This window comes from Phalangium opilio, unplaced genomic scaffold (genome assembly GCF_054372755.1).
Source record: "Phalangium opilio isolate 3A_F unplaced genomic scaffold, DU_Popi_V2 ptg000056l_1, whole genome shotgun sequence".
Classification (NCBI taxonomy): domain Eukaryota; kingdom Metazoa; phylum Arthropoda; class Arachnida; order Opiliones; family Phalangiidae; genus Phalangium; species Phalangium opilio.
In genome coordinates this window covers 1,968,726-1,984,621 of record NW_028324175.1, presented here as the reverse complement: position 1 = coordinate 1,984,621, position 15,896 = coordinate 1,968,726, and the positions used below count along the sequence as shown (strand labels likewise).

Sequence of the window (15,896 nt, the reverse complement as noted above, 5' to 3'; positions counted from 1 at the left end):
CTCGAACCACCAACCTATTGGTTAACAGCTGAACGCGCTAACCATTGCGCCACGGAAGCCCAAAAGTTAAATGTTCGTCAGGTGTTGTGGAAAAACTCTGACATTTTACGTTACATCTGAGACGTCACAACACCGCTCCCGGGAGGGCTCGAACCACCAACCTTTCGGTTAACAGCTGAACGCGCTGACCATTGCGCCACTGAAGCCTAAAAATTAAATTTTCGTCAGGTATTGAGGTAAGACCTTGACTTTTTACTTCTCATCTGAGACCTCACAACACCGCTCCCGGATGGGCTCGAACCACCAACCTTTCGGTTAACAGCCGAACGCGCTAATCATTCCCCACGGACGCCCAAAAATTAAATGGTCGTCAGGTATTGTGGAAAAACTTTGGCTATTTACGTTACATTTGAGATCCAAAAACACCGCTCCCGGGTGGGCTCGAACCACCAACCTATTGGTTAACAGCCGAACGCGCTAACCATTGCGCCACGGAAGCCCAAAAATTAAATGTTCGTCAGGTATTGTGGAAAAACTTTGGCTTTCTACGTTACATTTGAGATCCCACAACACCGCTCCCGAGTGGGCTCGAACCACCAACCTTTTGGTTAACAGCCGAACGCGCTAACCATTGAGCCACGGAAGCTAAGAAATTAAATGGTTGTCAGGTATTGTGGAAAAACTTTGGCTTTCTACGTTACATTTGAGATCACACAACACCGCTCCCGGGTGGGCTCGAACCACCAACCTATTGGTTAACAGCCGAACGCGCTAACCATTGCGCCACGGAAGCCCAAAAGGTAAATGCTCGTCAGGTGTTGTGCAAAAAACTTGACTTTTTACGTCACATCTGAGACCTCACAACACCGCTCCCGGATGGGCTCGAACCACCAACCTATTGGTTAACAGCCGAACGCGCTAACCATTGCGCCACGGAAGCCCAAAAGTTAAATGCTCGTCAGGTATTGTGTAAAAACCTTGACTTTTTACGTCACATCTGAGACCTCACAACACCGCTCCCGGATGGGCTCGAACCACCAACCTATTGGTTAACAGCCGAACGCGCTAACCATTGAGCCACGGAAGCTCAGAAATTAAATTGTTGTCAGGTATTGTGGAAAAACTTTGGCTTTCTACGTTACATTTGAGACCCCACAACACCTCTCCCGGGTGGGCTCGAACCACCAACCTATTGGTTAACAGCCGAACGCGCTAACCATTGCGCCACGGAAGCCCAAAAGTTAAATGCTCGTCAGGTATTGTGTAAAAACCTTGACTTTTTACGTCACATCTGAGACCTCACAACACCGCTCCCGGATGGGCTCGAACCACCAACCTATTGGTTAACAGCCGAACGCGCTAACCATTGCGCCACGGAAGCCCAAAAGTTAAATGCTCGTTAGGTATTGTGTAAAAACCTTGACTTTTTACGTCACATCTGAGACCTCACAACACCGCTCCCGGATGGGCTCGAACCACCAACCTATTGGTTAACAGCCGAACGCGCTAACCATTGCGCCACGGAAGCCCAAAAGTTAAATGCTCGTCAGGTATTCTGTAAAAACCTTGACTTTTTACGTCACATCTGAGACCTCACAACACCGCTCCCGGATGGGGTCGAACCACCAACCTATTGGTTAACAGCCGAACGCGCTAACCATTGCGCCACGGAAGCCCAAAAATTAAATGGTCGTCATTTATTGTGCAAAAACTTTGGCTTTCTACGTTACATTTCAGATCCCACAACACCGCTCCCGGGTGGGCTCGAACCACCAACCTATTGGTTAACAGCCGAACGCGCTAACCCTTGAGCCACGGAAGCTCCGAAATTAAATGGTTGTCAGGTATTGTGGAAAACCTTGACTTTTTACGTCACATCTGAGACCTCACAACACGGCTCCCGGATGGGCTCGAACCACCAACCTATTGGTTAACAGCCGAACGTGCTAACCATTGCGCCACGGAAGCCCAAAAATTAAATGGTCGTCAGGTATTGTGGAAAAACTTTGGCTTTCTACGTTACATTTGAGACCCCACAACACCTTCCCCGGGTGGGCTCGAACCACCAACCTTTCGATTAACAGCTGAACGCGCTAACCATTGCGCCACGGGAGCCCAAAAATTAAATGCTCGTCACGTATTGTGTAAAAACCTTGACTTTTTACGTCACATCTGAGACCTCACAACACCGCTCCCGGATGGGCTCGAACCACCAACCTATTGGTTAACAGCCGAACGCGCTAAACATAGCGCCACGGAAGCCCAAAAGTTAAATGCTCGTCAGGTATTGTGTAAAAACCTTGACTTTTTACGTCACATCTGAGACCTCACAACACCGCTCCCGGATGGGCTCGAACCACCAACCTATTGGTTAACAGCCGAACGCGCTAACCATTGCGCCACGGAAGCCCAAAAGTTAAATGCTCGTCAGGTATTGTGTAAAAACCTTGACTTTATACGTCACATCTGAGACCTCACAACACCGCTCCCGGATGGGCTCGAACCACCAACCTATTGGTTAACAGCCGAACGCGCTAACCATTGCGCCACGGAAGCCCAAAAATTAAATGGTCGTCATTTATTGTGCAAAAACTTTGGCTTTCTACGTTACATTTGAGATCCCACAACACCGCTCCCGGGTGGGCTCGAACCACCAACCTTTTGGTTAACAGCCGAACGCGCTAACCATTGAGCCACGGAAGATAAGAAATTAAATGGTTGTCAGGTATTGTGGAAAAACTTTGGCTTTCTACGTTACATTTGAGATCACACAACACCGCTCCCGGGTGGGCTCGAACCACCAACCTATTGGTTAACAGCCGAACGCGCTAACCATTGCGCCACGGAAGCCCAAAAGCTAAATGCTCGTCAGGTGTTGTGCAAAAAACTTGACTTTTTACGTCACATTTGAGACCTCACAACACCGCTCCCGGATGGGCTCGAACCACCAACCTATTGGTTAACAGCCGAACGCGCTAACCATTGCGCCACGGAAGCCCAAAAGTTAAATGCTCGTCAGGTATTGTGTAAAAACCTTGACTTTTTACGTCACATCTGAGACCTCACAACACCGCTCCCGGATGGGCTCGAACCACCAACCTATTGGTTAACAGCCGAACGCGCTAACCATTGAGCCACGGAAGCTCAGAAATTAAATTGTTGTCAGGTATTGTGGAAAAACTTTGGCTTTCTACGTTACATTTGAGACCCCACAACACCTCTCCCGAGTGGGCTCGAACCACCAACCTTTCGATTAACAGCTGAACGCGGTAACCATTGTGCCACGGAAGCCCAAAAATGAAATGCTCGTCAGGTATTGTGGAAAAACTCTGACATTTTACGTTACATCTGAGACGTCACAACACCGCTCCCGGGAGGGCTCGAACCACCAACCTTTCGGTTAACAGCTGAACGCGCTGACCATTGCGCCACTGAAGCCCAAAAATTAAATTTTCGTCAGGTATTGAGGTAAAACTTTGACTTTTTACTTCACATCCGAGACCTCACAACACCGCTCCCGGATGGGCTCGAACCACCAACCTTTCGATTGACAGCCGAACGCGCTAACCATTGAGCCACGGAAGCTCAGAAATTAAATGGTTGTCACGTATTGTGGAAAAGTTTTGACTTTTTACGTTACATCTGAGACCCCACAACACCTCTTCCGGGCGGGCTCGAACCACCAACCTATTGGTTAACAGCTGAACGCGCTAACCATTGCGCCACGGAAGCCCAAAAGTTAAATGTTCGTCAGGTGTTGTGGAAAAACTCTGACATTTTACGTTACATCTGAGACGTCACAACACCGCTCCCGGGAGGGCTCGAACCACCAACCTTTCGGTTAACATCTGAACGCGCTGACCATTGCGCCACTGAAGCCTAAAAATTAAATTTTCGTCAGGTATTGAGGTAAGACCTTGACTTTTTACTTCTCATCTGAGACCTCACAACACCGCTCCCGGATGGGCTCGAACCACCAACCTTTCGGTTAACAGCCGAACGCGCTAATCATTCCCCACGGACGCCCAAAAATTAAATGGTCGTCAGGTATTGTGGAAAAACTTTGGCTATTTACGTTACATTTGAGATCCAAAAACACCGCTCCCGGGTGGGCTCGAACCACCAACCTATTGGTTAACAGCCGAACGCGCTAACCATTGCGCCACGGAAGCCCAAAAATTAAATGTTCGTCAGGTATTGTGGAAAAACTCTGACATTTTACGTTACATCTGAGACCCCACAACACCTCTTCCGGTGGGCTCGAACCACCAACCTTTCGATTAAGTGCTCGACGCGCTAATTATTGCGCCACGGAAGGCCAAAAATTAAATGTTCGTCAGGTATTGTGGAAAAACTCTGACATTTTACGTAACATCTGAGACGTCACAACACCGCTCCCGGATGGGCTCGAACCACCAACCTTTCGGTTAACAGCTGAACGCGCTGACCATTGCGCCACTGAAGCTCAGAAATTAAATGGTTGTCACGTATTGTGGAAAAGTTTTGACTTTTTACGCTACATCTGAGACCCCACATCACCTCTTCCGGGTGGGCTCGAACCACCAACCTTTCGATTAACAGCTGAACGCGCTAACCATTGCGCCACGGAAGCCCAAAAATTAAATGCTCGTCAGGTATTGTGGAAAAACTCTGACATTTTACGTTACATCTGAGACGTCACAACACCGCTCCCGGGAGGGCTCGAACCACCAACCTTTCGGTTAACAGCTGAACGCGCTGACCATTGCGCCACTGAAGCCCAAAAATTAAATTTTCGTCAGGTATTGAGGTAAAACTTTGACTTTTTACTTCACATCCGAGACCTCACAACACCGCTCCCGGATGGGCTCGAACCACCAACCTTTCGATTGACAGCCGAACGCGCTAACCATTGAGCCACGGAAGCTCAGAAATTAAATGTTCGTCAGGTGTTGTGGAAAAACTCTGACATTTTAATTTACATCTGAGACGTCACAACACCGCTCCCGGGAGGGCTCGAACCACCAACCTTTCGGTTAACAGCTGAACGCGCTGACCATTGCGCCACTGAAGCCTAAAAATTAAATTTTCGTCAGGTATTGAGGTAAGACCTTGACTTTTTACTTCTCATCTGAGACCTCACAACACCGCTCCCGGATGGGCTCGAACCACCAACCTTTCGGTTAACAGCCGAACGCGCTAATCATTCGCCACGGACGCCCAAAAATTAAATGGTCGTCAGGTATTGTGGAAAAACTTTGGCTATTTACGTTACATTTGAGATCCAAAAACACCGCTCCCGGGTGGGCTCGAACCACCAACCTATTGGTTAACAGCCGAACGCGCTAACCATTGAGCCACGGAAGATCAGAAATTAAATGGTTGTCACGTATTGTGGAAAAGTTTTGACTTTTAACGCTACATCTGAGACCCCACAACACCTCTCCCGGGTGGGCTCGAACCACCAACCTTTCGATTAACAGCTGAACGCGCTAACCATTGCGCCACGGAAGCCCAAAAAATAATTGCTCGTCAGGTATTGAGGTAAAACTTTGACTTTTTACTTCACATCCGAGACCTCACAACACCGCTCCCGGATGGGCTCGAACCACCAACCTTTCGATTAACAGCCGAACGCGCTAACCATTGAGCCACGGAAGCTCAGAAATTAAATGGTTGTCACGTATTGTGGAAAAGTTTTGACTTTTTACGCTACATCTGAGACCCCACATCACCTCTTCCGGGTGGGCTCGAACCACCAACCTTTCGATTAACAGCTGAACGCGCTAACCATTGCGCCACGGAAGCCCAAAAATTAAATGTTCGTCAGGTATTGTGGAAAAACTCTGACATTTTACGTTACATCTGAGACCCCACAACACCTCTTCCGGTGGGCTCGAACCACCAACCTTTCGATTAAGTGCTCAACGCGCTAATTATTGCGCCACGGAAGGCCAAAAATTAAATGTTCGTCAGGTATTGTGGAAAAACTCTGACATTTTACGTAACATCTGAGACGTCACAACACCGCTCCCGGATGGGCTCGAACCTCCAACCTATAGGTTAACAGCCGAACGCGCTAACCATTGAGCCACGGAAGCTCAGAAATTAAATGGTTGTCAGGTATTGATGAAAAGTTACGACTTTTCAAGCTACATCTGAGACCCCACAAAACCTCTCTCGTTTGGGCTCGAACCACCAACCTTTCGGTTAACAGCTGAACGCGCTGACCATTGCGCCACTGAAGCCCAAAAATTAAATGTTCGTCAGGTATTGTGGAAAAACTCCGACATTTTACGTTACATCTGAGACGTCACAACACTTCTCCCGGATGGGCTCGAACCACCAACCTATTGGTTAATAGCCGAACGCGCTAACCATTGCGCCACTGAAGCCCAAAAATTAAATTTTCGTCAGGTATTGAGGTAAAACCTTGTCTTTTTACTTCACATCTGAGACCTCACAACACCGCTCCCGGATGGGCTCGAACCACCAACCTTTCGGTTAACAGCCGAACGCGCTAACCATTCGCCACGGACGCCCAAAAATTAAATGGTCGTCAGGTATTGCGGAAAAACTTTGGCTATTTACGTTACATTTGAGATCCAAAAACACCGCTCCCGGGTGGGCTCGAACCACCAAGCTATTGGTTAACAGCCGAACGCGCTAACCATTGAGCCACGGAAGCTCAGAAATTAAATGGTTGTCACGTATTGTGGAAAAGTTTTGACTTTTTACGCTACATCTGAGACCCCACATCACCTCTTCCGGGTGGCTCGAACCACCAACCTTTCGATTAACAGCTGAACGCGCTAACCATTGCGCCACGGAAGCCCAAAAATTAAATGCTCGTCAGGTATTGTGGAAAAACTCTGACATTTTACGTTACATCTGAGACGTCACAACACCGCTCCCGGATGGGCTCGAACCACCAACCTATTGGTTAACAGCCGAACGCGCTAACCATTGCGCCACGGAAGCCCAAAAAGTAAATGGTCGTCAGGTATTGTTGAAAAGTTACGACTTTTCACGCTACATCTGAGACCCCACAAATCCTCTCTCGTTTGGGCTCGAACCACCAACCTTTCGGTTAACAGCTGAACGCACTAACCATTGCGCTACGGAAGCCCAAAAATTAAATGGTCGTCAGGTATTGCGGAAAAACTTTGGCTATTTACGTTACATTTGAGATCCAAAAACACCGCTCCCGGGTGGGCTCGAACCACCAAGCTATTGGTTAACAGCCGAACGCGCTAACCATTGAGCCACGAAAGATCAGATAATAAATGGTTATCACGTATTATGGAAAAAGTTTGACTTTTCACGCTACATCTGAGACCTCACAACACCTCTCCCGGGTGGGCTCGAACCACCAACCTTTCGATTAACAGCTGAACGCGCTAACCATTGCGCCACGGAAGCCCAAAAATTAAATGCTCGTCAGGTATTGTGGAAAAACTCTCACATTTTACGTTACATCTGAGACGTCACAACACCGCTCCCGGGAGGGCTCGAACCACCAACCTTTCGGTTAACAGCTGAACGCGCTGACCATTGAGCCACGGAAGCTCAGAATTTAAATGGTTGTCAGGTATTGTTGAAAAGTTACGACTTTTCACGCTACATCTGAGACCCCACAAAACCTCTCTCGTTTGGGCTCGAACCACCAACCTTTCGGTTAACAGCTGAACGCGCTGACCATTGCGCCACTGAAGCCCAAAAATTAAATGTTCGTCAGGTATTGTGGAAAAACTCTGACATTTTACGTTACATCTGAGACGTCACAACACTTCTCCCGGATGGGCTCGAACCACCAACCTATTGGTTAATAGCCGAACGCGCTAACCATTGAGCCACGGAAGCTCAGAAATTAAATGGTTGTCAGGTATTGATGAAAAGTTACGACCTTTCAAGCTACATCTGAGACCCCACAAAACCTCTCTCGTTTGGGCTCGAACCACCAACCTTTCGGTTAACAGCTGAACGCGCTGACCATTGCGCCACTGAAGCCCAAAAATTAAATGTTCGTCAGGTATTGTGGAAAAACTCCGACATTTTACGTTACATCTGAGACGTCACAACACTTCTCCCGGATGGGCTCGAACCACCAACCTATTGGTTAATAGCCGAACGCGCTAACCATTGAGCCACGGAAGCTCACAAATTAAATGGTTGTCACGTATTGTGGAAAAGTTTTGGCTTTTTACGCTACATCTGAGACCCCACATCACCTCTTCCGGGTGGGCTCGAACCACCACCCTTTCGATTAACAGCTGAACGCGCTGACCATTGCGCCACTGAAGCCCAAAAATTAAATGTTCGTCAGGTATTGTGGAAAAACTCCGACATTTTACGTTACATCTGAGACGTCACAACACTTCTCCCGGATGGGCTCGAACCACCAACCTATTGGTTAATAGCCGAACGCGCTAACCATTGCGCCACTGAAGCCCAATAATTAAATTTTCGTCAGGTATTGAGGTAGAATTTTGACTTTTTACTTCACATCTGAGGCCTCACAACACCGCTCCCGGATGGGCTCGAACCACCAACCTTTCGGTTAACAGCCGAACGCGCTAACCATTGCGCCACGAACGCGCTAACCATTGCGCCACGGACGCCCAAAAAAAAATGGTCGTCAGGTATTGCGGAAAAACTTTGGCTATTTACGTTACATTAGAGATCAAAAACACCGCTCCCGGGTGTGCTCGAACCACCAAGCTATGGGTTAACAGCCGAACGCGCTAACCATTGAGCCACGAAAGATCAGAAAATAAATGGTTATCACGTATTATGGAAAAAGTTTGACTTTTCACGCTACATCTGAGACCTCACAACACCTCTCTCGGGTGGGCTCGAACCACCAACCTTTCGATTAACAGCTGAACGCGCTAACCATTGCGCCACGGAAGCCCAAAAATTAAATGCTCGTCAGGTATTGTGGAAAAACTCTGACATTTTACGTTACATCTGAGACGTCACAACACCGCTCCCGGGAGGGCTCGAACCACCAACCTTTCGGTTAACAGCTGAAAGCGCTGACCATTGCGCCACTGAAGCTCAGAAATTAAATGGTTGTCACGTATTGTGGAAAAGTTTTGACTTTTTACGCTACATCTGAGACCCCACATCACCTCTTCCGGATGGGCTCGAACCACCAACCTTTCGATTAACAGCTGAACGCGCTAACCATTGCGCCACGGAAGCCCAAAAATTAAATGTTCGTCAGGTATTGTGGAAAAACTCTGACATTTTACGTTACATCTGAGACGTCACAACACTTCTCCCGGATGGGCTCGAACCACCAACCTATTGGTTAATAGCCGAACGCGCTAACCATTGCGCCACTGAAGCCCAAAAATTAAATTTTCGTCAGGTATTGAGGTAAAACTTTGACTTTTTACTTCACATCTGAGGCCTCACAACACCGCTCCCGGATGGGCTCGAACCACCAACCTTTCGGTTAACAGCCGAACGCGCTAACCATTCGCCACGGACGCCCAAAAATTAAATGGTCGTCAGGTATTGTGGAAAAACTCTGACATTTTACGTTACATCTGAGACGTCACAACACTTCTCCCGGATAGGCTCGAAAAACCAACCAATTGGTTAACAGCCGAACGCGCTAACCATTGAGCCACAGAAGCTCAGAAATTAAATGGTTGTTAGGTTTTGTGGATAAGTTATGACTTTTTACGTTACATCTGAGACCCTACAACACCTCTCCCAGGTGGGCTCGAACCACCATCCTTTCGGTTAACAGCCGAACGCGCTAACCATTGCGCCAAGGAAGCCCAAAAATGAAATGGTCGTCAGGTATTGTGGAAAAACTTTGGCTATTTACGTTACATTTGAGATCCCAAAACACCGCTCCCGGGTGGGCTCGAACCACCAACCTATTGCTTAACAGCCGAACGCGCTAACCATTGAGCCACGGAAGCTCAGAAAATAAATGGTTATCACGTATTATGGAAAAAGTTTGACTTTTCACGCTACATCTGAGACCTCACAACACCGCTCGCGGATGGGCTCGAACCACCAACCTTTCGATTAACAGCCGAACGCGCTAACATTGAGCCACGGAAGCCCAAAAATTAAATGTTCGTCAGGACAATAAATAAAAATGTACCTCGATTTTTAATTTTCAGCTGTTAACCGAAAGGTTGGTGGTTCGAGCCCTCCCGGGAGCGGTGTTGTGACGTCTCAGATGTAACGTAAAATGTCAGAGTTTTTCCACAATACCTGACGAGCATTTAATATTGGGGCTTCCGTGGCGCAATGGTTAGCGCGTTCAGCTGTTAATCAAAAGGTTGGTGGTTCGAGCCCACCCGGGAGAGGTGTGGTGAGGTCTCAGATGTAGCGTGAAAAGTCAAACTTTTTCCATAATACGTGATAACCATTTATTTTCTGATCTTTCGTGGCTCAATGGTTAGCGCGTTCGGCTGTTAACCAATAGCTTGGTGGTTCGAGCCCACCCGGGAGCGGTGTTTTTGGATCTCAAATGTAACGTAAATAGCCAAAGTTTTTCCACAATACCTGACGACCATTTAATTTTTGGGCGTCCGTGGCGAATGGTTAGCGCGTTCGGCTGTTAACCGAAAGGTTGGTGGTTCGAGCGCATCCGGGAGCGGTGTTGTGAGGTCTCAGATGAGAAGTAAAAAGTCAAGGTTTTACCTCAATACCTGACGAAAATTTAATTTTTGGGCTTCAGTGGCGCAATGGTCAGCGCGTTCAGCTGTTAACCGAAAGGTTGGTGGTTCGAGCCCTCCCGGGAGCGGTGTTGTGACGTCTCAGATGTAACGTAAAATGTCAGAGTTTTTCCACAACACCAGACGAACATTTAACTTTTGGGCTTCCGTGGCGCAATGGTTAGCGCGTTCGGCTGTTAACCAATTGGTTGGTGGTTCGAGCCCATCCGGGAGCGGTGTTGTGAGGTCTCAGATGTGACGTAAAAAGTCAAGGTTTTTACACAATACCTGACGAGCAATTAATTTTTACCTCTCCGAGTGACGTATGTCACGGAGAGGTATTACACCGGCCGTGTCTGTCTGTGTGTCTGTGTGTCTGTGTGTGTGTCTGTCTGTCTGTCTGTCAGACCCCACGTGACCGCGTTCGCAGTTTACAAATCGGAGCAAACAAATACCCGATTTCCGGAACGCGTTCGCGGTTCACGGAAGTTTGGTCATTCATCTACCAACACCAGTCTTTACTAACTGGCTTCTAAGGACCACAATCTGCTAGTCTTTGTCCATCCCACATGGACACTAGTCTGTACTTGCTTGCTTGCTTTCAAGCAATTTCACCTTGACTTCAGCTTCTATGCACCACCATCTTCTGTTCTTCGTCAATTCCACATTGACACCAGCTTCTATGCACCACCATCTTCAGGTCTTTTGTCCATTCCACATGGACGCCGGTCAGTACATTCTGGCTTCTTTTCCACCGTAATCGTTTGGTTTCAAGATATACGCGGCGAGCGGCTAGGGTTACGAGAAACGTCGAGCCTCCCAATGGCAGGGCTTCCACCATCGGTTCACGCGAATGCGTTTTTATCTATTATTTGGTTTTAAGATATACGCAGCGATCAGCTAGGGTTACGAGAAACGTCTAGCCTCCCAATGGCAGGGCTTCCACCAAAGGTTCACGCGAATGCGTTTTTATCTATTTTTATAATGGAAACGGATCTTATATATACCCCAAAATTTGAAGAAAGCGGGCAAGAAGGGTACCCTTCACTTTAAACGTCAATATTAGCAAAGTTTCGAAAGATATTATGAACAACTTTATTTTAAACTATTTAACTATTTTTAAAGTTATTTACTGGCGATTAAAATAATTAAAAATAATTATATTTATTTAAATATTAAAGATAAACCCAAGTACCGAAGTCGTTAAATCATTGCCTCCTATATCTATCAAGGCCCGTGCATTGCGTTATATTTCCTACATTGCCTCCTATATCTTTCAAGGCCCGTGCATTGCGATATATTTTTGAAAATAACAACCAAAATGGGAAGCTCCTCTCAAAACCATAATAATTTATTTTCTTTGTTATATGAAATGAAAATATGGATAATATTTTCGGCAATTCGATTTGAATGGCTCTTTCTGATGTATCATTCTCTCAGCACTGTTCATAATGGACAGGAACATAGAGATTCGAGACACTATGAATTATGGTAGTGTTTCAAATCCTCTGTAATGAGGGCTTAACGACTTGGAGTGAGTCGAAAGATAAATACACATCCTATTTTTTAGTTGTACCATGCGTACCACAATGTTGCCAGACGTTTATTGAAGGATGCTTGGGTACTTGGTACAGACTGTTACGTCTACCAAGTTTCCTAGTATCCAAGAATAAATAGGATTCATAGAAGCCAGTGTTAAGGGCATGTCATGGGTCAAGTCGTTAATTATATCGACGCAGTTAAATAGCTGATGGCATTATTTTATCCACTTTCTCATTGCGTTTCGAGTGGAAGTTCAACTTTGGCACGGACGACAGATGGCGCTCTTAACCTTCTACCCCCAAAAATCGCTGTTGTCTGCTCGTTTTCCCCTTCCGCGTTTTTTCGTTATAAACTTATGATTTAACGAACTGTTAAGATAAAATTTCATATTTCCTAAGACAGATAAGCTTCTACTCCTTTCATCTTACTCCCAGTTAGATTACAAGCTGGTGTTAAAAAAAATTCAACGGCGAAAAAAGTATTTGACAATCTAAGAATATTTTTTAAATATAAAAAAATGCTGTTTATTTTATACGCCCCCTATTTGTGAAAGACCTTTTTTACGCACTTTTATCATTCTTTATTTGAATTTCAAAGGCAGTACTTCATAATTCAATCTTCTGTAATAACTTTCTTCGGAAAATAATATTTCAAACGTTACAGAGCCTTGCAAGGGGATTGCTTTTGCGGATTTTGTGAGTATTTAACTGAATAATAAAATGGAGGAGGATAATAATTTAAGTAAAGAGGAAATCAGGAAACGTAAAGCAAGGGAAAGAATGAGGGCAAAAAGGTCAGATCCTGAATTTAGGAAACGAGAAAATGAAAGGAGAAGAGTGTTAGCAGCTGAAAAAAAAGCTGTTTCGGGAACAGGTTCTAGCACACCCAATGTTGGTCCTACCGCGAGGCCAGTTGGCCATGATTCTGCGAAAGATGACGCATTAAATAAAAGCTCTATTGAAAGTACCGTAAGCGTAGGCATATCTATTAATGAGGAACCCAATAATGTACAAAATGATAATGCTAATATTAGTGAAATAATCGAAGGCGATGAACAAGTACGAGCCTAGCTTATGTGTGATTGGGTTGTGGCTTCCATGTTTTGGGGACATTTGCTTTTTGTGTGGCGAGGTATGATTCAGCTTTGATATGGACAAATGTTACAAATCATACTGGTAGACTAAGAATACGGTTGAGGTATAGCGAGAGAGTAGAGTTTCCACAGCAATTGAGAGATATTGAAAAGGCTTGAACAATTGACTATTTTAAAATTGAATTCCTGCACTTGCAAAGAATTAAAAAAAGCGATAGATGCATATACTTAGGTTGTTTAAGGGGTAGTGATAGTCATCTCCACTCGGAGAGGTAATATTTTGGCTTTCCCAACTTGTTGGGATTCCGTGGCGCAATGGTTAGCGCGTTCAGCTGTTAATCGAAAGGTTGGTGGTTCGAGCCCACCCGGGAGAGGTAATGTGGGGTCTCAAATGTAACGTAGAAAGCCAAAGTTTTTCCACAACACCTGACAACCATTTAATTTCTGAGCTTCCGTGGCTCAATGGTTAGCGCGTTCGGCTGTTAACCAATAGGTTGTTGGTTCGAGCCCATCCGGGAGCGGTGTTGTGAGGTCTCAGATGTGACGTAAATAGTCAAGGTTTTTACACAATACCTGACGAGCATTTAACTTTTGGGCTTCCGTGGCGCAATGGTTAGCGCGTTCGGCTGTTAACCAATAGGTTGGTGGTTCGAGCCCATCCGGGAGCGGTGTTGTGAGGTCTCAGATGTGACGTAAGAAGTCAAGGTTTTTACACAATACCTGACGAGTATTTAACTTTTGGGCTTCCGTGGCGCAATGGTTAGCGCGTTCGGCTGTTAACCAATAGGTTGGTGGTTCGAGCCCATCCGGGAGCGGTGTTGTGAGGTCTCAGATGTGACGTAAAAAGTCAAGTTTTTTGCACAATACCTGACGAGCATTTAGGTTTTGGGCTTCCGTGGCGCAATGGTTAGCGCGTTCGGCTGTTAAGCAATAGGTTGGTGGTTCGAGCCCATCCGGGAGCGGTGTTGTGAGGTCTCAGATGTGACGTAAAAAGTCAAGGTTTTTACACAATACCTGACGAGCATTTAAATTTTGGGCTTCCTTGGCGCAATGGTTAGCGCGTTCGGCTGTTAACCAATAGGTTGGTGGTTCGAGCCCACCCGGGAGCGGTGTTGTGTGATCTCAAATGTAACGTAGAAAGCCAAAATTTTTCCACAATACCTGACGACCATTTAATTTTTGGGCTTCCGTGGCGCAATGGTTAGCACGTTCGGCTGTTAACCAATAGGTTGGTGGTTCGAGCCCATCTGGGAGCGGTGTTGTGAGGTCTCAGATGTGACGTTAAAAGTCAAGGTTTTCCACAATACCTGACAACCATTTAATTTCTGAGCTTCCGTGGCTCAATGGTTAGCGCGTTCGGCTGTTAACCAATAGGTTGGTGGTTCGAGCCCACCCGGGAGCGGTGTTGTGTGATCTCAAATGTAACGTAGAAAGCCAAAGTTTTTCCACAATACCTGACGACCATTTAATTTTTGGGCTTCCGTGGCGCAATGGTTAGCGCGTTCAGCTGCTATTCAAAAGACTGGTGGTTTGAGCTCTCCCGGGAGCGGTGTTGTGACGTCTCAAATGTAACATAAAATGTCAGAGTTTTTCCACAATACCTGTCGAACATTGAATTTTTGGGCTTCCGTGGCGCAATGGTTATCGCGTTCAGCTGTTAATCGAGAGGTTGGTGGTACGAGCCCACCCGGGAGAGGTGTTGTGGGGTCTCAGATGTAGCGTAAAAAGTCAAAACTTTTCCACAATACGTGACAACCATTTAATTTCTGGGCTTCCGTGGCTCAATGATTAGCGCGTTCGGCTGTTAACCAATAGGTTTGTGGTTCGAGCCCATCCGGGATGCGGTGTTGTGAGGTCTCAGATGTAACGTAAAATGTCTGAGTTTTTCACAATACCTGACGAACATTTAATTTTTGGGCTTCCGTGGCGCAATGATTAGCGCGTTCAGCTGTTAATCGAAAGGTTGAAGGTTCGAGCCCACCCGGGAGAGGTGTTGTGGGGTCTCATATGTAGCGTAGAAAGCCAAAGTTTTTCCACATAACCTGACGACCATTTAATTTTTGGGCTTCCGTGGCTCAATGGTTAGCGTGTTCGGCTGTTAACCAATAGGTTGGTGGTTCGAGCCCATCCGGGAGCGGTGTTGTGTGATCTCAAATGTAACGTAGAAAGCCAAAGTTTTTGCACAATAAATGACGACCATTTAATTTTTGGGCTTCCGTGGCGCAATGGTTAGCGCGTTCGGCTGCTAACCAATAGGTTGGTGGTTCGACCCCATCCGGGAGCGGTGTTGTGAGGTCTCAGATTTGACGTAAAAAATCAAGGTTTTTACACAATACCTGACGAGCATTTAACTTTTGGGCTTCCGTGGCGCAATGGTTAGCGCGTTCGGCTGTTAACCAATAGGTTGGTGGTTCGAGCCCATCCGGGAGCGGTGTTGTGAGGTCTCAGATGTGACGTAAAAAGTCAAGGTTTTTACACAATACCTGACGAGCATTTAACATTTGGGCTTCCATGGCGCAATGTTTAGCGCGTTCGGCTGTTAACCAATAGGTTGGTGGTTCGAGCCCATCCGGGAGCGGTGTTGTGAGGTCTCA

General features: G+C 46.4%; 1 long non-coding RNA gene and 3 other non-coding genes across 4 annotated transcripts; 1 reads left to right on the top strand and 3 right to left on the bottom strand.

The window, feature by feature from the left end:
- Positions 1-3,512: 3,512 nt before the first annotated feature.
- TRNAD-GUC (transfer RNA aspartic acid (anticodon GUC)) lies at positions 3,513-3,585 on the bottom strand. The gene has a single exon. It is a non-coding gene; the product is annotated as a tRNA-Asp (tRNA).
- Positions 3,586-4,833: 1,248 nt separating this feature from the next.
- TRNAD-GUC (transfer RNA aspartic acid (anticodon GUC)) lies at positions 4,834-4,906 on the bottom strand. The gene has a single exon. It is a non-coding gene; the product is annotated as a tRNA-Asp (tRNA).
- A 6,832-nt stretch (positions 4,907-11,738) lies between these two features.
- On the bottom strand, positions 11,739-12,871 carry LOC149667772 (uncharacterized). Its single transcript, XR_016368117.1, has 2 exons — positions 12,778-12,871; positions 11,739-12,699 (listed from the first exon to the last, which is right to left on the bottom strand). It is a non-coding gene; the product is annotated as an uncharacterized LOC149667772 (long non-coding RNA).
- Positions 12,872-15,513: 2,642 nt separating this feature from the next.
- Positions 15,514-15,586, top strand: TRNAS-GCU (transfer RNA serine (anticodon GCU)). Its single transcript has one exon. It is a non-coding gene; the product is annotated as a tRNA-Ser (tRNA).
- The last annotated feature ends 310 nt before the right edge of the window (positions 15,587-15,896 follow it).